General features: G+C 45.7%; 1 protein-coding gene across 14 annotated transcripts in view; it reads left to right on the forward strand.

The window, feature by feature from the left end:
- LOC106997042 (uncharacterized) overlaps positions 1–26,663 on the forward strand; it is a 48,099-nt gene that overhangs the window by 12,009 nt on the left and 9,427 nt on the right. For 3 of the 14 annotated variants that reach the window (XR_013405688.1, XR_013405685.1, XM_077968462.1), the window contains exon 3: positions 3,310–3,448. The exons of 5 other annotated variants lie outside the window; for them this stretch is intronic. The gene's annotated coding sequence lies outside the window, so the exon portion shown is untranslated. Of the gene's footprint in view, positions 1–3,309; positions 3,754–5,586; positions 5,712–9,539; positions 9,575–9,761; positions 10,222–11,644; positions 11,761–20,037; positions 20,150–26,663 lie in introns of those variants that run through there. 6 more of the 14 variants (XM_077968471.1, XM_077968540.1, XR_013405687.1 and 3 more) reach the window with 5 other exon arrangements.

Genomic DNA, 26,663 nt, shown 5'->3' on the forward strand with positions numbered 1-26,663 from the left:
ACATATACCCCTTCTCAGAAGTCAACTAGTGCCTGGCACATGGTGGCACTTTGTTCATTAAGTCGACAGGTATTTGGTGAATATCTACCACATGCAAGAAATTGTGCTTGATGCTAAGAAAAAGCAGTGAACGAAAAGATAAAGTCCCTGCCCTCATGGACTTCCTCTGGGAGGAGAGACAGACATATAAATATGCAGACAGTACAGTTCAACTAGTGCCAGCTGAGGTTACACAGCCCAGGGGAGGAAATCCAAACTGTGCTTCTGTGGAGGGGAATGGCGGGTAGGAAAGCTTTAGAGAGGAGGTAGCATTTACACTGGGCCTTAAATTTAGCCATTCCACAATGTATTCATATTTCAAAGTATTATGTTGTACACATGTGTAATATATACAATTTTTGTCAATTTAAAAATAAATTGAGATTTGAGGGTCAGAGCGAGACACTCCTTTAAGCTGACATTCTTCAAATATTTGCTCTATGGTTATTTAGAGCAGCGGCTGGGAAGGAGGCACAGATAACCAACCACACTTAGCTTCTCGATGGTGCTGACATCTTGGGCCCTGGACAAACTGTAGACCCCACAAGGCCCGCTAATCCATGTACCTGCGAATGTTACTTAGGCTGGCCCCTGACCTCCCGGCCCCAAGCCTTATCCACATTTGTCGTCCAAGAGTATACAGACCTCTCCTGGAGAGGAGTGCTAGTGAATGGAATATTCTCCAATGTGTATGGGAGCCAAAGTGCCAGGCACCATGCTAGGCACTGGGGATGTGGCCATGAAGGAAACATACAGCATACACAGTGCGTCTTCATCTGTTCATGCTGCTATAACAAAATACCTTAGACTGAGTAATTTATAAACAACAGAAATTTACTTCTCCCAATCCTAGAGACTGCAAAGACCAAGATCAAGGTACCAGCAGATTCCGTCTGTGGTGAGAGCTGCTCTCTCTGCTTCCAAGATGGTGGCTTGGTGCTGCATCCTTACAAGGCAGAAGTGGGAGGGCAAAAAGGGATGAATAGCTCCTTTGCACCCCTTTTACCTTTTTTTTTTTTTTTTTGAGACGGATTTGCGCTCTGTTGCCAAGCTGGAATGCGGTGGCATGATCTCGGCTCACTGCAACCTCCGCCTCCTGGGTTCAAGTGATTCTCCTGCCTCTGCCTCCTGAGTATCTGGGACTACAGGCACATGCCATCACACCTGGCTAATTTTTTTTTTTTTTTTTTTTTTTTTTTTTTTTTTTTTTTTTTTTTTGAGACGGAGTCTCACGCTGTCGCCCAGGCTGGAGTGCAGTGGCGCGATCTCGGCTCACTGCAAGCTCCGCCTCCTGGGTTCACGCCATTCTCCTGCCTCAGCCTCCTGAGTAGCTGGGACTACAGGCGCCCGCCACCGCGCCCGGCTAATTTTTTTTTTTGTATTTTTAGTAGAGACGGGGTTTCACTGTGGTCTCGATCTCCTGACCTTGTGATCCGCCCGCCTCGGCCTCCCAAAGTGCTGGGATTACAGGCTTGAGCCACCGCGCCCGGCCTTTTTTTTTTTTTTTTTTTTTAGTAGAGACAGAGTTTCACTATGTTGACCAGGATAGTCTCCATCTCTTGACCTCGTGATCCGCCTGCCTCGGCCTCCCAAAGTGCTGGGATTACAGGCGTGAGCCACCGCGCCCGGCCTCTTGCACCCCTTTTATAAGGTCACTAATCCTACCCATGACGGCTCCACCCTCATGACTTAATCACATCCTAAAGGCCATACCTCTTAATACTATCACACTAGCAGTTCAGTTTTAACATGAATTTTAGGGGGACACATGGAGACCATAGCGCAGTGCCTGTTCTCATGAAACTTGCCTTCTTATTTACACCCACAATGATCATGGAAAGAGACACAGACACAGTTCTGGAAAGTGCTATGCAGGAGAAGCTCTAGGGGGCATGAGACTTATTAGGAGGCAGGGAGGAGGTAGTATGGGCCACGGAAGGCCTCTGAGCATATGAGCATATGACAGAGACCTTTTTTTTTTTTTTTGAGACAGTCCCACTGTGTTGCTCAGGCTGGGGCGCAATGGTGTGATCTCAGTTCACTGTAACCTCTGCCTCCCGGGTCAAGCGATTCTCCTTCCTCAGCCTCACAGACAGCTTGGGACTACAGGCACACACCACCACACCTGGCTAGATTTTTGTATTTTTAGTAGAGACGGGGTTTCGCCATGTTGGACAGGCTGGTCTTGAACTCCTGGCCTCAAGTGATCTGCCCACCTCAGCCTCCCAAAGTGCTGGGATAACAGGTGTGAGCCACCATGCCCAGCCACATGTGACACTTATGCTAAGAAATGACCGAGAGGCAGAAATGAGCTAAGTGAGCAGCAGAGGGAGGAGCATGCTTGGCATTCAGGACGACCTGTCCAGCTGCTCTATGCAGGCCTTAGCTGGAAGTTTAAATCAAGAGCTGGGGGGAGATGATGGGGAGAGGAAGACACTAGGAACCTCCATTGTGGCTATAAATACAAGCGTTTGCTTCCAAAGCCCAACTTTATCAGTAATAAGTCCCATATTTTTATCTCTCCATTGCCTTGATAGCCATTTGGATTTCCTAATAGGTCTAGATCCCAACTGGAGGGGGAAGAAGTTATAAAGTTTAGCCTTAAAACCCCTACACAAGCAGGGGTGAGATCCTATCGGGTCTCGTAGATCATGTTATGGATTTGGGGATAAAAGCAACAGGTCAGCAAGGGTCTTTTTTTTTTTTTTTTTTAATTGTGGTAAAATAGAGATAACAAAATTTGCTGATTTAATCATTTTAACTGTATAGTTCAACAGCATTAAGTAATTTATATTGTTGTGCAACCATTACCACCATCCAGAACTATTATTATTATTATTATTATTTGAGATGAAGTCTTGTTCTGTCTCCCAGGCTGGAGGGCAGTGGTGTGATCTTGGCTCACTGCAACCCCCACCTCCTGGTTCAAGCAATCCTCCCGCCTCAGCCTCCCAAGTGGCTGGGACTATGTGCTACTATGTCCGGCTAATTTTTGTATTTTCAGTAGAGACAGGGTCTCATCATGTTGGCCAGGCTGGTCTCGAACTCCTGACCTCAAGTGATCCACCTGCCTCGGCCTCCCAGAATACTGGGATTACAGGTGTGAGCCACCCAGCGAGGACATTCAGGGTTTTTTTTAATCATCCCGAACTGCAACTCTGTATCCATTAAACAATAGTTCCCCATTCCCTCTCTCCCTGGCCCCTGGTAATGTGATAACCACTATTTTACTTGTTTTTTTAAAGACAGAGTTTCACTCTTTTCTCCTAGGCTGGAGTGAAATGGTGCAATCTCAGCTCACTGCAACCTCCACCTCCCAGGTTCAAGTGACTCTCCTGCTTCAGCCTCCCAAGTAGCTGGGATTATATGTGCCTGCCACCATGCCTGGCTAATTTTTTGTATTTTTAGTAGAGACAGGGTTTTACCATGTTGGCCAGACTGGTCTCAAACTCCTGGTCTCAAACCCCAGGTGATCTGCCCGCCTCAGCCTCCCAAAGTGCTGGAATTACAGGCGTGAGCCACTGTGCGCGGCCTCTACTTTCTGTATCTATGATTTGACTATTCTAGGTACCTCACATGAATGGAATAATTCAGTACTTTTTTTGTGTGTCTGGCTTATTTCACTTAGTGTAAGGTCTCCAAGGTTCACCCATGTTGTAGCATGTGTCAGAATTTCCTTCCTCTTTAAGACTGAATAACATTCCGTTTTATGTATATACTGTGTTTTGTTCATCTGTTAACCTGTCAATCACCAGAGAGTTTTAAGTAGAGATTTTATTTATTTTATTTTTATTGTTTTTGAGGTAGGGTCTTGCTCTTTGCCCAGGCTATAGTACAGTGACATGATCGTGGTTCACTGCAGCCTTGACTTCCTGGGCTCAAGCAATCCTCCCATCTCAGCCTTCCAAGTAGCTGAGACCACAGGTGCGTGCAACCACACCCAGCTAATTATTTGTTTGTTTATTTATGTGGAGACATAGTCTTGCTATGTTGCCCAGGCTGGTCTTGAACTCCTGGCCTCAAGTGATCCTCCTGCCTCGGCCTCCCAAAGTGTTGGGATTATAGTTGTGAGCCAACACATTCAACTAGGTAGAGACTTTAAACACACTCATATGTCCAGTTTAAAAGATCACTCGACCAGCTGAGGTGGCTCACACCTGTAATTCCAGCACTTTAGGAGGCCAAGGTGGGCAGATCATTTGAAGTCAAGAGTTTGAGACCAGCCTGGTCAACATGGTGAAACTTTGTCTCTACTAAAAATACAAAAATTAGTCAGGTGTGGTGGCACCTGCCTGTAATCCCAGCTACTTGGGAGGCTGAGGCATGAGAATTGCTTGAACCCAGGAGCCAGAGATTGCAGTGAGCCAAGATTGTGCCACTGCACTTCAGCCTGGGCAATAGAGTGAAACTCAGTCTCAAAAACCAAAAGATCACTCTGGCTGGCAGATGGAGACTGGATCAAGAGTGAGCAAGAGGGCAAGGAGAGATGAGTTGCAAAAGTTTAGGCAAGAGATGATAGTGGTCTGGACCAGGCTGTGAATGAGGCGATGGAAAGAAGTCGATTTAAGGGCAGGTGGGAGATTGCACAGGATCTGGTGTTTGAAGTTTGGGATGGGAAGGAGGAATAGCCAAGGAACTGCTGGACGTAGGGAAAACTCACTGCTCCTTATCGGCTCAGAGCTGAGGGGGTCTTTTGAGCTGAAGATAAGGGTGCCTCTCTACACATCTCAGGGCTTCCTTCTCTGCTTTCTGACTCAGACTGAGACACCAAGATATTTTCTGTTGATCATTTGGCTTCCCCTGTGGCTTTCTAACAAGGGAGGACACGCCAGTCTTTTGATATACACACATTCTTGCATACTTGACTGATAAATTTATCTTTGTAAACTCACAGATTGTTATCTGCTTTATGATTGAGTCAGAGTCTGTTGCTTCATTGTTGTTAGCCCAAGGGTGAATCCTCTCTTAATGTAAGCAAAAAGTTAGAGTTTTGACATTGTAAAGTTGAGGCCCAAGCTCCCTATTATGGCAACTTCACCAAGAGAGTCTTGTGGATCTTTCTCATGGTGTTCAGACTTCTCGTGGAGACACCCTTCCGGACCACTGTATTATATGCTGAGTATTCAAGCTCAAACAGGGATAGGGAAGTAGACAATTGAGTTGAGGTGGACACTGTAGTGAAGCTATGCACCCATAGCTTGCCCCTCCAGTTACATTCACTGTTGGTGCCACACACTCTTTCAGGAAAGCAGTCTGTCAGTATTTACCAAGATGTTTTCAATATCAGTCCTGCTTCTGAGAGTCTGTAGCTTAAGGAAATGATTTAAAATGTGACATTCAATGTAGCATTATTATTATTATTATTATTATTATCGAGACGGAGTCCTGCTTTGTCGCCCAAGCTGGAGCACAGCGGCGTGATCTCAGCTCGCTGCAACCTCCGCCTCCCAGATTTAAGCAATTCTCCTGCCTTAGCCTCCTGAATAGCTAGAATTACAGGTGCGCACTACCATGCCCAGCTCATTTTTTTTTTCTTTGTATTTTTAGTAGAAACGGGGTTTCACCATGTGAGCGAGGCTGGTCTCGAACTCCCGACCTCAGGTGATTCACCTGCCTTGGCCTCCCAAAGTGCTGGGATTACAGGTGTGAGCCATTGCACCTGGTCCAAGGTAACATTATTGATAATGGTGAGAAACTAAAAGCAAAACGTGTCCAAAAACATATCCATAGGATAGAATATTCTGCAGCCGTTAGAAAGTGGACATTCTCAAAAGAGTGGATCTTGTTCTTAAACAGGTGAAACTAATCTATGTCGATAGAAGCCAGAAGGTTATGTGAGGGGAAGAAAGGTAGTTATTGACTGGGAAGGTGAGGGAATCTTCTGGAGCACTGGAAATGTTCTGTTTCTTGAGATGGGTGGTGGTTACATGGGTGACTACACACATGAACATTCACTGAACTTCACATTTTATATGTGTGCACTCTACTGTGTGAAATTAGACCTCAATTTAAAAGAATGAGCTCTAAGACAATGTAGCAATCAATGCCCAGTGGGAAATGTCACCAAGTCCTTGAGAGACGGGCTTTGTCTGTTCCGTTCCTGGAGAAGAAGGGCTTTGTTCTGTTGGCTGCTGTATACTCAGAGTTTAGAACAATGCTTGGTGCGTAGTAGACCCTCAACAAAAACCTACTGAATTATTATAGTAAATGCTTAGAATAAAATGTTAAATGAAAAAAAAAGTCCCAAAGTTACACAACTCTTTTTATTTATTTACTTTTTTCTTTGGATGCAGAATCTCACTCTGTCACCCAGACTGGAGTGCAGTGGTATGATCTCGGCTCAATGCAACCTCCGCCTCATGGGTTCAAGCGATTCTCCTGCCTCAGCCTCCCGAGTAGCTGGGATTACAGGCGTGTACCGCCACACCCAGCTAACTTTTGTAGTGGAGAGGGGGTTTTGTCATGTTAGCCAGGCTGTTCTCAAACTCCTGGTTTCAAGTAATCCGCCCACCTCAGCCTCCCAAAGTGCTGGGATTACAGGCGTAGCCACTATGCCCAGCCAAAGTTTTACAACTTTTAAGCACATGATGGTTACGATGTTATAAAAATGATGAACAGGAAAAAATCTAAAGAAAATAGAGTGAAATGGGGTTGGTGGTTGTGCTGAGTGGTGTGGTTATAGGAGACTGTATTTTATTTTATTTATTTATTTATTTATTTATTTTATTTTATTTATTTTATTTTATTTTTTGAGACGGACTGTTGCTCTGTCGTCCAGGCTGGAGTGCAGTGACGCGATCTTGGCTCAATGCAACCTCCGCCTCCGGGGTTCAAGCGATTCTCCTGCCTCAGCCTCCCGAGTAGCTGGGATTACAGGCATGTGCCACTGCTCCCAGCTATTTTTTTTTTGTATTTTTAGTAGAGACGGGGTTTCACTGTGTTAGCCAGGATGGTCTCAATCTCCTGACTTCGTGATCCACCTGCCTCGGCCTCCCATGCTGGGATTACAGGCATGAACCACCGCGTCCGGCCAGGGGACTGTTTTTGAAAATTTCCTTGATGGATGCCTTCTCTCCATTCTATTCATGATTCTGTATGTAACTTCATTTGGAAACAGCAACTAACGCTGAGAGAGTGCTTATTCTGTGCCAGGCTTCACACTTATAGAAATGTCTACTTTACATTTATCAACTCACTGCATTTTTGCAAAAATCTTATGAAGTATTTATCCCTATCTTACAGACAGAGAAACTGAGGCACAGAGAGGTTAAGGAACCTGCCTGAGGTTAGGCCGCATTAAGGGGCAGCCCTGGGAGGGTGGCCCAGCAGGAATCTGGCTCCAGGGGCTGCAGGCTTAAGCAGTATGCCTCACTGCCACTCAGAAGCCAAGATCAAAAGGCTAAATTTGCAGCCTCTGTGACTGAGAGGCTCGAACAAATGGGCTGCTCTGCTCTCCTCCCCCTGTGATTTTCCCTTTTTCCTGGGAGACTCCAAATATGAAGCACCTGAAAGGGGTGAAGGGAGGAGCGATGGATGGAGAACCAGGGACCAGAGGAGAAGAGGTGGGCAGATGCGGAAAGGCCCCGCCTGCTCCAAGCACAACCTCACCTTCCCTGGGCAGGAACAGATGTTCCTGTTACCCGATTCCTCACTCTAGAAGCCTGGGGAGGGCCCCTCTCCCAGGCTGGCCCTGCCCCTGGCCCCTGGCCCCTGGGGCCATCACGAGGCCTGGGCCAACAGCCCTGATCCTGCTGTTCATCCACTGGAAAGGTGGCTTCCTGGAAGCTCGTCCCCTCCCTCTGTGTCCCATCCTAGTTCACTCTGTTCCTGGAAGTTGAAGAAACCAGGCACAGAGCTTCCGTTGCACACCAGCCAGCCAGAGCAGCGTGCCTCCCTCTGGCTCTCACCACCCACTAGAGGGGAGAAGACGAGGGCTTGGTGCTGCTGGAGGATAGGATTTGAGTTTCTCTCTGCAGCTCACTTGCTGTGTGGCCTAGGGCAAGTTCTTGACCTCTCACAAGCCTCAGTTGTTTCATATCTGAAATGGAGATACTAAAAGTACCTGAAGGGGTGGCTGTAGGATTGAATGCAACAATGTGGGTGACGCATTTGGCACAGTGGCCTGGCACTGTGCAGCACTCAAAACAGGGTAACTATGGTTACTATTATTATCCTGCCACCCTCATTCTCTTCAGGGTCACGGAGGGGTTGGAGAGATGGCTGAGAAGTTGCCTTGGCTCCAGTAGGAAACGCCTTTCTTATCAGTGTAGATGTCAGAGTCTGTCAGAGTCGAGTTACTAATACCCAGCCAGCCCACCAGCTTTGCATTTAGCATTCCAAGATGGAGAGGTGGGAAGGGGAGGGCTGGGAAACAGGTGGCCAGGGCAGGAGAAGGAGCCGCTGGCCTCGCTCGCCATGGGAGCAGTCCTTCCCAGCCTCAGCAGGCAGTACTTGGCGCCTTCTCTGCCAGACACTCTCCACCTGCACTCTAAGGTCTGGGAAGGTGTGAAATTCCTGCATGAAGTCAAACGCCAGGCTGTCATCTCCTCAGTCCCCTATGGGCACAGCACTGTCCTTCCAGGGATCCAAAGCCCAAGAGAGCAGCGCTTCCAGAAGGAGGAGATCCAGGCATGGAACAGAGGACTCTCAAAGCTGGAAGGGGGCTTAAAGGACCCCCATCTGCCTTAGGGGTTTAGACACAACCCCTGCCTTGGACTCAGGCAGACCTGTGTGATCGGGAAAATCTACATCCTTCAGCCTCAGTTTCCTCAGCGGTTAACTGGGAATAATACTAAGTTTGAGCCCTTTGTTTGAAATGTTTGTTCCTCGGTGTTAAATAGTACTTGGACATAAATTTAATTTATTTACTAAGGCCATTTTTACTTCCTGCCAGAAAGGGTACACTCACCAGCAGTTTTGCCGCAAGAGGACACCGAACAAAGGAGACAGGGTCGTTTATAACCTGACGCGTCCACCCCACTGCTGTGTCTGGTTTCCGTTGGCTGGAACGGGACCTCACATTCTGTATCTGTCCCGATTGGCTAGCGACTTAGAACTTTTTAAAAGAGGCAAAGGTAGAGGGGAACAAAGGAAGGAGGAAGTAATTTGTAGAATGCTGAAAAAGGTAAAAACACTTTTAAATAAGGAAGAAGAACAGGCTATGGCCTAATGCTTGCTTGGACCAGTATAAGCATGCCAGGACAAATATTGGAAGCTAAGAACATAAAGTATATTGATTTCTTTATTACAGCTCGCAGATATTTAAGAATGTTAGCACAGGTCTTTGAATAAATTTTGCTTCTAAGAGAAGTTACTATTTATTCCTAATTAGACGGGGAGGAAAGTCTTTGAAGAGGAACCTCTACTTTACTTTTTACACCTTCCATGTATGAAAGGAAAATAAAATCTTGGGACCCCCAACTCACTGTGCCAAAAGGGAACGTTAAGTTTGGAAACTGAGTCACACATAAACAATTGCCTTTCCTTCTCTTCTTAAACAGGTATCTCCCCAGCTGGCCTCCCTCACCCTGAAAATGTAAGTGAGCAGCTTATCTTGACGGGTATGGGACAAGAGGAGACTAGAAATAGTCCCACCGCCCACCCCAGAGGAATGCGTATTTGACTTCTCCCTCTGCTGTGTGTTTGTCTTATGTAAGGTGTAGATTTACTGAGCACATTGAGCATGAGAGGAATATATAATTTTTTGTTTGTTTGTTTTTGAGATGGAGTCTCACTCTGTTGCCCAGACTGGAGTGCAGTGGTGCGATCTCGGCTCACTGCAACCTCCACCTCCCAGATTCAAGTGATTCTCCTGCCTCAGCCTTCCGAGTAGCTGGGATTACAGGCATGCGCCACCATGTCCCGCTAATTTTTGTATTTTCAGTAGAGACAGGGTTTCACCATATTGGCCAGGCTGATCCTGAACCCCTGATCTCAGGTGATCCGCCCATCTTGCCTTTCCAAAGTGCTAGGATTACAGGCATGAGCCACTGCAACAGCCAGAATACAGACTGTTCCTCTACCCCCTCCTTTCCATGTGCAACGTGTGGATTCAGTGAGGGCTCAGCAAAGCCTCAAAACAATGTAACCACTTGTCTCAGTTTTTCTGTCCTCCTTTTTTTTTTTTCTTTCCTCCTTCCTCTCCAGCTCAGCCTTGGCAAAATATACCTCTAAACTGACCAAGACCTGTCTTAGACACTCTTCTTGGTTGACACATGCAATAGAAACATTTTCATTTGGCTGTTGAAAGGACAAATGAAATAATTCCTAAAAGCACGGGGATTAGTGTACAGCAAGTGTCTGGTAATAGTGGGTGTTGTTGGTAGCCCAACTCCTCATTTTTACACACAACTTCCCATTTTGTTCTTCCCCAGGGGAGCCGTGGCAGATCTTAAGAAACAAAGATCTTCCAGGAATTTTTCATTCCTCCACTTGAGCTAACAAATTATACCAGACAATGCTTCTTTGTTTTCTTAAAACAAAAAAAAAATTTTTTAATTGATTTAAAAAAGGTAATACCCTTTATTTTTTACAGCAGTTTTTAGGTTCACAGCAAAATTGAGAGGAAGGTACAGACATACCCCATAGAGCCCTGGCCCCTACACATGCACAGCCTCCCCGACTATCAACATCTCCCACCAGAGCGGTACCTTGGTTTTTTTGTTTTTCTGTTTTTTTGAGACAGTCTCACTCTGTTGCCCAGGCTGGAGTGCAGTGGCCCAATCTCAGCTCACTGCCACCTCCGCCTCCTGGGTTCAAGCGATTCTCCTGTCTCAGCCTCCCAAGTAGCTGGGATTACAGACGCCCATCACCATGCCCAGCTAAATGTTATATTTTTAATAGAGACAAGGTTTTGCCACGGTGGCCAGGGTGGTCTCAAACTTCTGACCTTAGGTGATCAGAGCAGTACCTTTATTACAATTGATAAACCTATGTGGACACACTGTCACCCCAACCCGGAGTTTACATTAGTGTTCACTCGGTGTTGTACATTCTAGGAGTTTGGACAAATGTATGGTGACATGTATTTACCACTGTAGTACCATATAGAATAATTTCACTCATGTAAAAATCCTCTGTGCTCTGCCAATTCATCCCTTCCTCCCTGCTTACCGCTGACAACCACTAATTTTGTTTTTTTTCTTTTTTTGAGATAGAGTCTCACTCACTCTGTCACCCAGGCTGGAGTGCAGTGGCATGATTTTGGCTCACTGCAACCTCTGCCTCCTGGGTTCAAACAACTCTCCTGCATCAGCCTCCTGAGTAGCTGGGATTACAGGCGTGCACCATCATGCCCGGCTAATTTTTGTAAGTTTTAGTAGAGATGGGGTTTCACATGTTGGCCAAGCTGGTCTTAAACTCCTGAGCTCAAGTGATCCACCTGCCTCAGCCTCCCGAAGTGCTGGGATTACAGGTGTGAGCTACTGCGCCTGGCCAATCACTAATTTTTTGATTGTCTCCATAGTTTTACCTTTTCCAGAATGTCATATAGTTGGAATCATATAGCATGTCAGCCTTTTCAGATCATCTTCTTTCACTTAATTATATGCATTTAAGGTTCCTCTATGTCTTTCCATCACTTGTTAGCTCATTTCTTTCTTTTTAGTGCAGAATACTATTCCACTGTCTCGATGTACTACAGTTTATTTATCCATTCACCTGCTGAAGAACACCTTGGTTGCTTCCAAGTTTTGGCAGTTATGAATAAAGCTGCTATAAACATTCATGTGTAAGTTTTTGTGTGAACATAAGTTTTCAACTCTTTTGAGTAAATACCAAGCAGTGTGATCGCTGGCTAGTATGGTAAGAGTATGTTTAGTTTTGTAAGAAACTGTCAAACTGTCTTCCAAGTGGCTGTACCATTTTGCATTCCCACCAGCAATGAATGAGAGTTCCTGTTGCTCCACAGCCTTGCTAGCATTTGGTGTTGTCAGTGTTCTGGATTCTGGCCAATCTAGTAGGTGTTTCATTCTAGTAGTGGCATTTCGTTGTTGTGTTAATTTGCAATTCCCTAATGACACATGATGTTGAGCATATTTTCATGTGTTTATTTGCCATTTGTTTATCTTCTTTGGTGAAGTGTCTGTTCAGATCTTTTGTCTATTTTTTTTTTTTTTGTCTTGTTTTGTTGAGACGGAGTCTTTTTCTGTTGCCCAGGTTGGGGTACAATGGCGTGATGTCGGCTCACTGCAAACTCCGCCTCCCAGATTCAAACGATTCTACTGTCTCAGCCTCCTGAGTAGCTGGGATTATGGGCGCCCACCATCACACCCAGCTAATTCTTTTATTTTTAGTAGAGATGGAGGAGTTTCACTATGTTGGCCAGGCTGGTCTCAAACTCCTGACCTTGTGATCAGTCCACCTTGGCCTCCCAGAGTGCTGGGATTACAGGCGTGAGCCACCAAGTCCAGCCTTGTCCATGTTTTAATTAAGTCATTTGTTTTCTTTTTTTTTTTTTTTGAGACAGAGTCTCGCTCTGTCGCCCAGGCAAGAGTGCAGTGGTGCAATCTCGGTTCACTGCAAGTGCTACCTCCCGGGTTCATGCCGTTCTCCTGCCTCAGCCTCCCAAGTAGCTGGGACTACAGGCGCCTGCCACCACGCCCAGCTAATTTTTTGTATTTTTGGTAGAGACGGGGTTTCACCATGTTAGCCAGGATGGTCTCGATCTCCTGACCTCATGATCTGCCCGCCTCGGCCTCCTAAAGTGCTGGGATCACAGGCCTGAGCCACTGTGCCCGGCCCATTTGTTTTCTTCTTGTTGAGTTTCAAGGGTTCTTGGTATATGTTGAATAATAGTCCTTGTCTTTTGCAAATATTTTCTCCCAGTCTGTTGACTTGGCTTGTCATTATACTGACTGATTTTTATTAATGACTCAGGATTTCTTTTCCTCTGTTACTAAAAAATAAGTGTTCTGACCAGGCACAGTGGCTCACACCTGTAGTCCCAGCACTTTGGGAGGCCGAGGCGGGTGGATCACTTGAGGTCAGGAGTTAGAGACCAGCCTGGGCAACATGGTGAGACCCCTGTCTCTACTAAAAATAAAAAAATTAGCTGTGTGTGGTGTTGTGTGCCTGTCATTCCAGCTACTTGGGAGGCTGAGGCACGTGAATCCCTTGAATTTGGGAGGTGGATGTTGCAGTGAGCCAAGATTGCACCACTGCACTGCAGGCTGGGCAACAGAGTGAGACTCCCTCTCAAAAATAAATAAATAAATAAAAATTTAAAAATAGGTGTTCTTAAAAGTTTGTATCATATGAAGAGCAGAAAGGCTTGACTTTGCCAGTGCTCTTGCCTATGGAGGACCCCACATTTGGCAGGTATAGCAGGTGACATCCCGCATGTTCAGGATTGTGGCCCAGAGAGGGAGTGTGACTCACTTGAGATTGCACAGCATGTTCACTAAGCTAATATATTCTTCTCACACACATAGCCTTCATAGTAATCACAGAACTCTTATTTGGTTTGAATGAGACTCCTGGAATGTGTCTTCTTTCTTCTGTACTTTAAAAAAGTTGCAAAAAGAAAAATGTAACAACAGCAGATTTTTTTTGAAAAGGACAAAACCAAAACACCCATAATCGTAGCACCTCAATAACTGACTGTTTCACTTTTCTGAGGATGTTATCTATCTGGCAAAGGTTGGGATGAGGTGAGCCCACATATTGTAATAGTTATCATCTTAGTGTATCTTACGCTTTTTTGTTTTACTTTTTTTTTTTTTTTGAGATGAAGTTTTGCTCTTGTTGCTCAGGCTGGAGTGCAATGGTGCATCTCGGCTCACTGCAACCTCCACCTCCCACATTCAAGTGATTCTCCTGCCTCAGCCTCCTGAGTAGCTGGGATTACAGCCATCCGCCACCACACCCGGCTAATTTTGTATTTTTAGTAGAGACGGGGTTTCTCCCTGTTGTTCAGGCTGGTCTCAAACTCCCGACCTCAGGTGATCCGCCCACCTCGGTCTCCCAAAGTGCTGGGGTTATAGGCATGAGACATCACCCCCAGCCTTGTTTTACTTTTTTCCAGGTTTCAATACAATGTATTAGAATGGCTGCATAACCCTTGGGGCTGTCTCTGGAGTGTCCTTCCCCAAAGTTGTCACTCAGTCAGCTCTTCCACATCATCCAAGTCTCAGATCAACTGTCTGCTCCTCAGGGGTCCTTCCTTGAACATCGTATCTAAAGCATCCAAGGCAATCTCTCTGATTGAAAGTCTCTCTCCATATTACTCTCTATATTTATATTTATATACACACACACACACATAATATATATATATTTTTTTTGGGGGGGGGTTTGGTACAGTTGGGGCCTTGCTATGTTGCCAAGCTGGTCTTGAATTCATGGACTCAAGCGATACCCCCATCTCAGCCTCCCAAAGCCCGTCCTTCCTTCCTTCCTTCCTTCTTTCCTTCCTTCTTTCCTTCTTTCCTTCCCTCCTCTCTCTCTTTCTTTCTTTCTTACTCTCTCTCTCTCTCTTTCTTTTTTTAGAATACTTTATTATTGTTATTTTTTATAGAGACAGGATCTGGCTATGTCGCACAGGCTGGAGTGCTGCAGAACCATCATAGCTCACTTTAGCCTCGAACTCCTGAACTCCTCCTCCCTCAGCTTCCTGAGTAGCTGGGACTACAAGTGTGTGCCACCATGCCCAGCTAAGTTTTAAAATTTTTGTAGAGACAGGATGTCTCTATGTTGTCCAAGCTGGTCTCTAACTCCTGGGCCCAAGTGATCCTCCCACCTCGGCCTCCTACAGTGCTGGGATTGCAGGCATGAGCCATTGCTCCCAGTCAATTCTGGTTTCTTTTGTCTTTTTTTTTTTTTGGAGAGAGAGAGTCTCACTCTGTTACCCAGGTTGGAGTGCAGTGGCGTGATCTCGACTCACTGCAACCTCTGCCCCCTGGGTTCAAGGGATTCTCCTGAATCAGTCTCCTAAGTACTACAGGCACACACCACCACACCCAGCTAATTTTTTGTATTTTTAGTAGAGACAGGATTTTGCCATGTTGCCCGGGCTGGTCACGAACTCCTGACCTCAGGCAATCCGCCCACCTCGGCCTCCCAAAGTGATGGGATTACAGGCATGAGCCACTGTGCCCGGCCTGGTTTATTTTCTTGATAGCATTTGTTACATCAGAAATCATCTTTATTTTTAAAAATCTGTCTTCTCCTGCCAGAATATAAGCTCCCTGGGGAGAAAAGGGAACTTTTCTCTCTTGCTTTCTCTGTATCTCCAGTGCCTAGAACAGTGCCTGGCATGTAGTAGGTGCTCAACAGATATTTATTTTATCAACTCGAGAATTCAGCTGACTGACCGGGCTCAGTGGCTCACACCTGTAATCCCAGCACTTTGGGAGGCCAAGGCAGGCGGATCATCTGAGGTCAGGAGTTTGAGACCAGCCTGGCCAACATGGTGAAACCCCATCTCTACTAAAGATACAAAAATTAGCCGGATGTAGTGGTGGGTGCCTGTAATCCCAGCTACTTGGGAGGCTAAGGCAGGAGAATTGCTTGAACCTGGGAGGTGGAGGCTGCAGTGAGCCGAGATCGAGCCATTGCACTCCAGCCTGGGTGACAGAGTGAGACTCCGTCTCAAAAAAAAAAAAAAAAGAACAGAATTCAGCAGACCACAGTTTACCTAGTTGGTCATTGAATATCCTTTTTAAAAATAGCTTCTTAACTGATGCTGCAATAGATGTCTTGGGGAGCCAGTATATCAAGGAGTTTTGGAAGAAGGTTTTGGCAAAAGACATGGGTTCCTCTGTCACCTCTGTCATTTACTAACTTTGTGATGTTGGGCAGTATATTTAACTTCTCTGAATCTCAGTTTCCTTATTTGAAATGAGGGTAATATTAGTGCCTATCTCATAGGGTTATTGTGAGGTAAATAAAAGGAAAAAAATTAAATAAAAATAATGCATGTAAAGAGAGTGCTTAGCAAAATGCCCATGAAACAGGAGCAACCCATTCCAGCATGTTCTCTGTGCTGGGCACTGCTCTAAGTATTTCCCAGGTGTTGTCTCATGTAATCATCAGAATCATCTTTTTTTGTTGGTTACACAACAATGGTTATTTTGTGAACATTTATTCAGCTACACACTTAGTCATGTACTTTTTGGTATTTGGATTACAGTCAGTAAAAGGTTTACTTAACAACAATAACAACAACAATAAAAGCTCTATGAGGAAGGAAACTTTATCATTCCCATTTTATAGATGAGGAAACTGAATCTCAAAGAAGTTAAATCATTGGCTCAAGATACAGCACAGCCAGGTGCAGTGGCTCATGCCTGTACTCCCAACTACCCAGAAGGCTAAGGTGGGAGAATTGCTTGAGCCCAGGAGGCAGAGGTTTGCATGAGTTGAGATCGTGCCATTTCACTCCAGTTTGGGTGACAGAGCAAGGGAAAAAAAAAAAAAAGATCAGGGCTAGGCGTGGTGGCTCACGCCTGTAATCCCAGCACTTTGGGAGGCTGAGGCAGGTGGATCACCTGAGGTCAGAGGTTCAAGACCAGCCTGGCCAACATGGTGAAACCCTGTCTCTACTAAAAATACAAAATTAGCTGGGTGTGGTGGTACAGGCCTATAAATAATCCCAGCTACTTGGGAGGCTGAAGCAACAGAGTCATTTGAACCTGGGAGGTGGAGGTTGCAGTGAACTGAGATTGTGCCATTGCACTCCACCCTGGGCAACAGAGTGAGACTCCGTCTCAAGCAAACAAACAAAAAGATCATACAGTAAGTGGGTGGGGCTGTGGGTCCACAGCTGCTCACTGCCAGACCCATTTAAGCACTCATTAAACAGTAGCCTTTTATTATTATTAACATTTAACATTTTTGTTGTTTTAAAAACTTTTTTCTATTTTAAATAATACTTCAGGGTGTATCTTTGGCCATTTCTGGCTTTTCTCTGGTTTTGAATGACTTCCTTTGGATACAATCCCGAAGATAGAATTAACTGGGGAAAATAGGGTCCAGAGAGTTGATGTGACTTACTCAAGGTAAGTAGTGGTGCTTGGAGCAGGGCCACCACGTACAGTTGTATAGATTATTCACTTCACTTGATCTGGGGGTGAGTGGGCTTCCCAGGGGAGTTCAGCCTTGGGCAGGGTTTGAATAGGCAGAGGAGGGGGTGTTCCAAGTAGGGGCCCTTAGAAGGGGAGAACGAGGAGGGTGTGATGGAGAAATAGTGGGAAATCAGTTCCAACGGAGCAGACAGTCGGAGACAGGATTTTAGGAGACAGGTGGGACTGGATCATTCATTCATTCCATAAATATGCTAAGCTGCATTGTATGCCAGGCGCTATTCCAGGAGCTGTAGATAGCAGTGAACAAGCTCATCCAATCCCTGCACTCATGGAACAGATACTGTCTTAGGCGGAGGGTGGGGACAAACAACTGACACAGACATTGAGTAAAATATAGATTGTGATAAATATTGAGAAAGAACCAAGCAGGTGCTCGGTCCAGGAGTAGTAGGACGGGGCCTGTTTAAATAGAGTGGTTAAAGAAGGCTTCTGTGAAGAGGTGACATCTTAGCTGAGGAGGAAAAGACTATTCTAGGCAGATCACATAGCAGGTGCAAAGGCCCGGAGGCAGGATGCTGCAGAGATGGCGTTCAAAGTCATGCAGAAGAGAGTCTTGAGGGGTTGTAAGTTTAGAAGTCATTTCAGACAGCCTTGAGCAAAGGATTCTTTTTCCCCAACCCCATTCCAGCTTTTTCTTTCTCTCTCTTTCTTTTGGAGACTGGGTCTCACTCTGTTGCCCAGGCTGGAGTGCAGTGGCGTGATCTCAGATCACTGCAATCCCCACCTCCTGGGCTCAACCAATCCTCTCACCTCAGCCCCTGCAAAGTAGCTGGGACCACAGGTGTGCACCACCATGCCCGGCTACTTTTTGCATTTTTCTGTAGAGACGAGGTTTCTCCATGTTGCCCAGGCTGGTCTCAAACTCCTGAACTCAAATGATCCTCCTGCCTCAGCCTCCCAAAGGGCTGAGATTACAGATGTGAACCACTGCACCCAGCCCCTAGTCTGATCTTTGTTCTGAGTTCAGCTGTACTTTTCCATCTGCCTGCTGGTTGACCCACAGAGCAGTCACCTCAAAGTCATGTGTTCTTCCCAAACAGCTCCCCACCTCCCATCTCCTTCTAAATCTCTACACTCTCCCTTGACTATTGCTGAGCATCTTGAGTCTTCCTTCCTCATTCTCTCACTTCTGTCTCTTCCTTGGCCACTTTTCTAGACCAGGGAGTCAACCAAGTACCATAGTGTGATAGGACCACACACAAGCACTGTGAAAGTACTCAGACCTGGGCTCAAATCGCAGCTCTGCCATTCAGTTCATTTCACAGGGTCTCGGTTCGTTGGTTGGTGTAGGGAAGTTGTACCTTGGTGGCTGGAGAGTAAATGAGATGATGTTGGAGGTGACAGCAGCTGGCACACAGTAGGTATCTGATGAGTGACAGTGCCTTGCCCTTTCCCTACCAACCTTGGGGAACTGTCTTGTTTTCTTCATAGCTTGGCTTTTTCTATTTAGGAAGCAGAGAGGTGGTTGAAGTTCTTGGGTAATCATTGACTCTCAAAATATCTCTCTGGGGAACCAAGATCTCCAATATTTCTTTTCAAAGTATTTAAAACAGTTAGCTTAATTTGCAGTCATAATACTATCATTAACTGAGTGTTTATTACCTGTCAGTTACTGTGCTAAGTACCTTATATATTTTCTCTTCTTTCATCCTTATGACAACTCTATGAAGAAAGTTCCATTATTGTCACCATTTTATAGTTCAGGAAACTGAGGCTCAGAAAAATGAATTGACTGGCTTAAAGTCACATAGCTAGTTAAGGGATGAAATTGGGACTTGAACCTACATTTATCTGGCAACAAAAACCTGAGTGCCTGATCACTAGACCATCCTGCCTCACAGCCTATCTGGCCAAAGTAGAGAGAGAGTCAACGTTTCATTTCCTGCATGGCTGGAAGCTCAGAGAAGTGAGAGGCTTGTTCAGAGTCCCATAACGGACTGGACACTAAGCCAGCGTATGGTGGGTCTGGCCCCAGGTCCCAAACCTGCCCCAGCAGAGAAAACTGGGAGGTGTGAGACTTCAGGGCATCCTGGACCTTCCTCCTAGAGCTGGACTGCCTCTCCAGAGCAACCGAGCCATAAACACAAGCGGCTCTTTCAACACGACACTGAGCCTGAGTCACTGCGTATTTATAGATGGGCCTCTTCTCCTTGCCTCAGCTTTGCCAGGATTTATCAGGTTCACTTAGGGTTCAGAGGGTGACAACCTGTTTATCATCCAAGGTGCCCAAGCTGGATGTTGGGACATTCTCCGAGAACAAGATCTGGAGTTCTGCCTGTGTTTAGACCTTGCCTGACCCCCAACACCCAGACTGATGCAATTCTCCCTATCCAAGTTGTGCCCCCTTCTACCAGATACTCCCCATGCTTACCCCATCACAACCTTATATACCTAGAGAATTCATGGTCTCGGGTTAAAATGGGACAGAAATGCTGCTTCTTTCAGGAAGACATCCTGGATTGATCTAGGAAGGTTAAAAACTTTCCCTAACCCCACTGCTCTGAGGGAGTAAACTCTCTCATTGGTCAGATAATTAAATTAATCATAATAACATTTGCTAAGACTTTGGGAGGACAAAGTGGGAGGATTGCTTGAGGGCAAGAGTTCGAGACCAGCCTGGCTACATAGCAAGACCCTGTTTCTACAAAAAAAAAAAAAAAAAAATTACCCAGGTGTCGTGGCGCATGCCTGTAGCCCCAGCTACTTGGAGGCTGAGGCAGGAGGATCACGTGAGCCCAGGAGGTTGAGGCTGCAGTGAGCTGTGATTGTATCACTACACTCCAGCCTGGACAACAGAGAGAGAGAGAGAGAGATACCTTGTTTCAAAAAAAAAGTAAAACAAACATTTTCTAAGGACCTTCTGTGTACCAGATACCATGCTAAGAGTTTTAACATTACCTTTTTTTTTTTTAAGATGGGGTTGCCCAGGCTGGAGTGCAGTGGTGCAATGACAGCTCACTGCAGCCTTGAACTCCTGGGCTCAAGTGATCCTCCCGCTTCAACCTCCTGAGCAGCTCGAATTACAGGTGTGTGCCACAGCACTCAGATTAACATTACCTTTTTGAATCTTCACAATTTTGTAAGTTAAATATTAATTTATATCATCTTTATAGATGAGGAAACTGAGGCTTACAGAGGTAAAGTAACTTGCCCAAGCCACACGACTTTCCTCCTAGTAAGTAGCAGGACTGTGCTCGAAATCTACATTTTCCTTGGTTCAGTGGTCCAAGCTGTAGGTGACCTTGGACAAGTTACTTCACTTCTGAGCCTCAGTTTCTTTATCTGTAAAATGGAGACACTAATACCAACAGTTATACAGACTGAATAAACCTGGTATACAGTAGACTCCCAACTGCTGACTCCTGTCCCACACCTGCTAAATTTGTTCATTCTAAGTTGCTTAGGATAATCAACCAGGCCACATCTGGCTCAGACTCTGGGGACTTGAACCTGGGACCCAGGCTCTTCCAGCCACCCCTGCTCCTCTGCCCCTACTCTTTCTATCTCCTTAATAGTAATCATGTCCTGAGTGACTCAGAACACAGGGGCGGGGTGGGTGAAGCGGGCAGGGGAGAGTAGGATGGCGAGTGAGTAGGGGCATTGGGGGTGGTTGTGTACAGAGGCACAGTAGACAGACCTGGCTCTCGCTCCTGGGGTCTATTTTGGATGGGGCCAGCCTCCAGGCTGCTGGAAGCTGGAGCTGGAGGTATCAGTGCTGAGTTAACGGAGCGGTCCTTGGGGCCAGATTTAGCAGTTGAGTTCTGACCCCAGAGGGTGGCTTAGCTGCAGGCCCTGGGCCAAAGCCACTTCTGTGATTCCTGCCATGGGGTTCTGGTCTCTGTACAGGGCACCCTGCTCCTTTCTGCTGTCTTCACCACGCCCTCCCCAGCCCAGTGCAGAGCCTTTAACTTGAGATTCACACAGATTTGGGATCAAGGCCTGGCTGTTCCACCTACTAACGGTATGACCTTGGTGTCCTAAGGGTTGTGATGATTAATTGGTGTGTCCAGATAGGGTTGTCTTCCTCCCACCTCCCCTAACACCACTGGGCCCATGAGGTCAGGGCTAGTTCTCCTGTCTTCATCCTACGTCTCAGGGTCCATTCCCCCAGGCCTTGACCTGGCTGTTCCAGGGCCCCCAGGGCTCGCCTTGCATGGTGCTTCCAGAAACTCTGATCCGAAGTGGCCCCTGGCCTACCCAGGGTTGTGCCAGGGCCCAGCTCTGACAGAGGTGAGGGCCCAGTTCTGATGAGCTGTAGTTCAAGTTTCCTGCTGGGCCTCGTTAAATGGGCTTATTAAGGAGCCTTTAGAGGGCCTCATTAAGGAACCCTGGCTCCTAGTTTTTAACAGTTTGGAGATTTCTTTCCATCTGTTTCTATGCCTGTACCACATATCTGATATATAACATTTATTTACATACCCATGTATAATTTTTTTAAAAGAATAGGATCAGATTATATGTAATAGGCATGTGTTTTTCTGTTTGTGCCTAACAATATATTGCTGACATCTTTTGATATTGGTATTCAATATGGAAAGCTCAATGTCCATTTTTTTGAATTGGAGGAATATTTATGTATATATGTAAGTATTTATTTTTCTGCATGGACATTTGGAATGCTTATTGGGGTATGCTTTTTGTTGTTATTGTTGTTTAGTAAACTTTTTCTTCAAGTATAACATATATTCAGAAAAGTACACAATTCCAGTCCCAGCACTTTGGGAGGCTGAGGTGGGTGGATCACTTGAGGTCAGGAGTTTGATACCAGCCTGGCCAACATGGTGAAACCCCATCTCTACCAAGAAATACAAAAATTAGCCTGTAGTTCCAGCTACTCGGGAGGCTGAGGCAGGAGGCTGCTTGAACCTGGGAGGTGGAGGTTGCAGTGAGCCGAGATCGTGTCACTGCATTCCAGCCTGGGTGACAAGAGTTAAACTCTGTCTCAAAAAAACAAAAAAAAGTACACAGTTCCTAAGTGTACAATACAAGGCATTTTCACAGAGTGAGTATATCTGCATCACCTGCACCCAGGTCAAGAAACAGGCCATCACCAGCAGTCGCAGAGGCCCCATGCTTCCTTCTGGCCTCCTCAAGGATAACCACCATCCTGAATGCTGACAGCTCAGATTCGTTCTGCCTTTTTCGAAGTTTACATAAACGGAATTATACAGGATGTCCTCTTTTGCTTGACATTCTATTTATGAGCTTCCTCCATGTTGTTACATGTGGCAAGATTTGTTTATTCTAATTCTGTATAGCATTCCACTAGGTGACCACACGGCAATTTATTTTTTTGTCCCACTGATGGACATTTGGGCTGTTTCCAAGGTTTTGCTATGGAAAACAAAATTGCAAAAATGTCCTGGTGTGTAAATAGAGCTATATATCTGCATATCTGTATCTACCTATCTAATTATATCTTTCTGTTATCTTTCTAGTTTTTTGATAATATAGAGTCCTCAGAATATAATTGCTGAGTCACATGTATGCATAGTTAACATTTTTCTTTGTCAAATTGCACTCTCCTGCTCCCCCAGAGCCAAGAGCAGTGCCAGTCCCCATGTCCCTACCCCTCACCAAGCTTGAATATTATTTATCTTTAATACTTTTGTCTATTGGATCCAAGAAAAATCAGATTTTATTGTGGTTTTAATGTGATATGTTTAAATTATTGAGGATAAGCACTTTTTTGTTTTGGTTTTTGGGGACATTGACATTTATTCTCATGTGAATTGCCTTTTTATATCTTTTGCTTATTCTTAAAATTTGAACGTATTGTGGATTTTGACATTTGGTCTTTTCATGTTTCTAGTGTTTTCCCCCCCACCAGCTTTGTTTGTGAAGCAACTGCCGGTTTAAATATAGTTTGTTTTCCTCCTGCTCACTGTTTATAATCTGGATAGTCCCTGAGGGTGTGTATGGCAAACCCCAGGTTCAAGCTGTGGGGGTGGGGAGCGGAAGGCCAGGTGGGGTGGGCAGCTGAGCCCCCAAGACTGTCTCCCAGGGGTATAAACAAAGGAACATCTGGGTCAGCACTGAACCCTTGGACTTGCAGTTTGCCCCAGAGGCTTCCCCCAATCCTGTTTCCAAGTCTTCCCAGTGGCACGTCGGGCCTCACTGTCAGTGAAGGGAGCCTCTCACCCAGCCAAGGGGCCAGGTGGGAATCAGGGGGCGCCAGGGCCTGTGTTAGTCCTGGAAAAAGAGGGAAAGGTTAAGAACAAGGGCTAAACAGTCAGCGCTCTGAAGTCGAATCCTGAACCCTCTGAGTGCAATGTCAGATGAGTCTGCTAAAATCCCACAGCTTGGGTGGCTTAAACAACAGAAATTTACTTCTCACAGTTCTGGAGGCTGGCAAGTCCAAGATCAAGGTGATTTTATTCTGAGTTATCTTCTCTTGACTTGTAGGTAGCTACCCTCTTGCTATGTGCTCACATGGTCTTACCTTGGCGTGCATGCATAGAGAAAGGGAGAGAGATGCAACTGCCCAACAGGTTCACCTTGCCTGCTGCCTAGACAGAGCCGATTTATCAAGACAGGGGAATTGCAATGGAGAAAGAATAATTCACGCAGTCGGCTGTGTGGGAGACTGGAGTTTGATTATTACTCATATCAGTCTGCCCAAGCATTCGGGGATCGGAGTTTTTTTTTTTTTTTTTTTTTTTTTTTTTTTTTTTTTTGAGACGGAGTCTCGCTCTACCGCCCAGGCTGGAGTGCAGTGGCCGGATCTCAGCTCACTGCAAGCTCCGCCTCCCGGGTTTACGCCATTCTCCTGCCTCAGCCTCCCGAGCAGTTGGGACTACAGGCGCCTGCCACCGCGCCCGGCTAGTTTTTTGTATTTTTTTAGTAGAGACGGGGTTTCACCGTGTTAGCCAGGATGGTCTCGATCTCCTGACCTCGTGATCCGCCCGTCTCGGCCTCCCAAAGTGCTGGGACTACAGGCTTGAGCCACCGCGCCCGGCCTCGGAGTTTTTAAAGATAATTTGGTGGGTAGGGGCTCAGTGGGGAGTACTGATTGGTCAGGTTGGAGATGGAATCATAGAGGGGATCAAAGTTAAGTTTTCTTGCAGTCTTCTGTTCCTGGATGAGATGGCAGAACTGGTTGAGTCAGATTACTGGTCTGGGTGGTGTCAGCTGATCCATCAAGTACAGGATCTGCAAAATATCTTAAGCACTGATCTCAGGTTTTACAATAGTGATGTCCCCAGGAGCAATTTGGGGGAGGTTCAGACTCTTGGAGTCAGAGGCTGCATAATATCTAATCTTGTAGCTAATTTGTTAGTCCTACAAAAGCAAACTGGTCCCAACAGAAGAAGGGGGTCTTTTCAGGAAAGGGCTATTATCAATTTTGTTTCAAACTAAATGCCTCCCTAGATTAGTTTGACTTAAGCCCAAGAATGAACAAGGACTGCTTAAAGGTTAGAAGCAAGACGGAGTTGGTTAAATCTGAAATCTGTCACTGTCATAGTTTCCTCAGTTATAATTTTTGCAAAGGCGGTTTCAGAGAGACATAGAGACAGCAAGAGAAACAGAGAGGAAAGGAGAGCAAGCTTTCTTGTGTCTCTCTTGTTCTTTTTTTTAAAGACGGGTCTCTCTCTGTGGCCCAGGCTGGAGAGCAGTGGCGTAATCATAGCTCACTGCAGCAGCCTCCAGCTCCTGGGCTCAAGAAATTCTCCCACCTCTGCCTCCCAAGTAGCTGGGACTACAGTATGTGGCATTACACCCAGCTAATTTTTTTTTTTTTTTTTTTTTTTTTTTTTTTTTTTGGTAGAGACAAGGTCTGTTCTATTGCCCAGGCTGGTCTCGAACTCCTGGGCTCAAGTGATCCTTCCACCTTGACCTCCCAAAGTGCTGGAATTATAGGCGTGAGCCACCATGCCCATTCTGCCCAGCTGCCCAGCCTTGTGTCTCTTCTTATAAGGGCACGAATGCCATTGGACCTACTTTCATGAACTCATCTAACCCTAATTACCTCCCAAAGGCCCCATCTTCAAATACCTTCACATTTGGGGTTAGGGCTTCCATATGTGAATTTTGGGGGAACACAAGCATTCAGTCCACGACAACACCCCAGTCCATTTCCTAGAAGTGCAACCTTAAGCAAGTTACTTAATCTCTGTGTGACTCAGTTTTCTCATCTGTAAAATGGGGATTATACTGGTATCAGTGTCATGAATTAACAAATGAATTAATACCTATTAAACACTTAGAACAGACTGTGATAGCCTCCAAGATAGAGCTCAATAATTCTTGCCTCCTGGTAATCAGGTCCTTGTGCAGTTGCCTCCCGTACTGTATCAGGGTTGGTCTGTGTGTCCAATAGAATACAGTGGAAATGATAGTGTGTGACTTCTGGGGCTAGGTCATAAAATATAGTACCACTTTTGTCTTGCTCTTTTGGATCACTGGCCCTGGGGGAAGCCAGTGCCATGTTATAAGGATGCTCAAGCAGCCCTATGGAGAGGTATTATGTACTGAGGAACTGAGGCCTCTCACCAAGTTGCCAACTATGAGTGTGCCATCTTGTTAGTGGATCCTTCAGCTCCAGTCAAGCATTCTGCTAAACTCAACTGCAGCCCCAGCCTATATATATATATATATATTTTTTTTTTTAGACTCAGTGAGACTCAAAAAAAAAAAAAAAATACAGTGAGAGTCTCACTGTGCTGCCCGGCCTGGAGTACAGTGGCACTATCACAGCTCGCTGCAGTCTTGACCTCCTGGGCTCAAGTGATCCTCCTACCTTAGCCTCCTGAGTAGCTAGGACTGCAGGCACGCATCACCATGCCCAGCTAAAATTTTTTTTTTTTGTAGAGACAAGGTCTTCCTTTGTTGCCCACACTAGTCTCAAACTCCTGGATCAAGCTTCCTGCCTCAGTCTCCCAAAGTGTTGGGGTTACAGGCATGCGCCACCGTGCCCAGCCCAAGCCAACTTCTTGACTACAACCTCCTTAGAGACCAGATCCAGAACCACCCAACTTAGCTGCTCTTGAATTCCTGACCCATAGAAACTGTGTGAGATAATAAATGTTTATTATTGTCTTAAGCTGCTACATTTTGGGATAATTTGTTATGCAACAACAGATGGTATGCAAGCCATGGGGTTACCCATACTCACTGCTCAGTAAATGCTAACTCGTGTTACTCCTAGCTGTGATAATGTTAACAACGTTTGTTAAGTGTCTACCATGTGTCAGACGTGTGCTATGTGCCTGTGCAAATGGACTCCCACTTCTGTGCCATTAGTTTTCAGCAAGGGATAGAATGCTAGGGGAGGATAGTCACCAGGAACCCTTGACTCTCAGGACTAGAAATGCCCACAGACATCATTACTCTACCCATTTGTCGTTTCATAGATGAGGAAACTCACACACACAGGTCACGTAACCTGCCCAAGATAAAAGAGCTGATATGTGGAGAAGTCAAAACTTGAACTCAGATCCATTTGTCCTGGGGCAGCCTCTTTGTTGCTCTACACTCTTAGGGTCTTATAGTAAGGATGTATTGCATTTCACAGTTTATATGTTGCACAGTTTATAAAGC

This window comes from Macaca mulatta, chromosome 1 (assembly GCF_049350105.2).
Source record: "Macaca mulatta isolate MMU2019108-1 chromosome 1, T2T-MMU8v2.0, whole genome shotgun sequence".
Classification (NCBI taxonomy): Eukaryota; Metazoa; Chordata; class Mammalia; order Primates; family Cercopithecidae; genus Macaca; species Macaca mulatta.